The sequence below is a fragment of the Nematolebias whitei genome, chromosome 16 (genome assembly GCF_014905685.2).
Source record: "Nematolebias whitei isolate Nwh7 chromosome 16, NemWhi1, whole genome shotgun sequence".
NCBI classification, from domain to species: domain Eukaryota; kingdom Metazoa; phylum Chordata; class Actinopteri; order Cyprinodontiformes; family Rivulidae; genus Nematolebias; species Nematolebias whitei.
The window spans coordinates 17,464,917-17,465,505 of NC_056513.1; positions in this window are offsets into that span (position 1 = coordinate 17,464,917).

Below are 589 nucleotides of genomic sequence, written 5' to 3' on the forward strand. Positions count from 1 at the left end.
ATTTATCTTTGACCCATCAAATGAATGCGGTCATTTATTTTCAGAATCAAAGTTTAACATCAAACATTTACATTAATTTGGCAAAATATGAAAATAATAACAGACAAGTTTCACAGATAATGGACTTCAATCACACGGCGGTGATCGAGGACTTTGCTTCAGATATTTCTAAAATATCTGTACTGATTTTAAGGGAAAGCAGAGTTTAAGATGGAAATGGAGATTTATCTTACAGAGAGATTTGTGAGGGAATTAATCTGTTTGACCAGAAACGTGCACGCTCCATCAGATCTCAGCTTGCCCACGGTACACTTGGTCGAAAATAGAACCTTCTACCTGGTTGACGATAAAATCAGCGTCGGCGTAGGGTTCCTTTCTGACTCTTTCAGCGTCTCCGTGAGAACTGCCAAACCCTTAGAGAGTCGTACGAGGTTATCCAAACAGAAATTATAATCCCAAAACGTCTCTGCATCTGGATCCTTTAACTCTCTTCATGAGTTAGAACTCTGTTACACTCTTACACTTTAACTCCATCACTCTTCAGCACTCTGTGTGGAACTCTCAGAGCTCTGCAGCATCAGACTCTCAG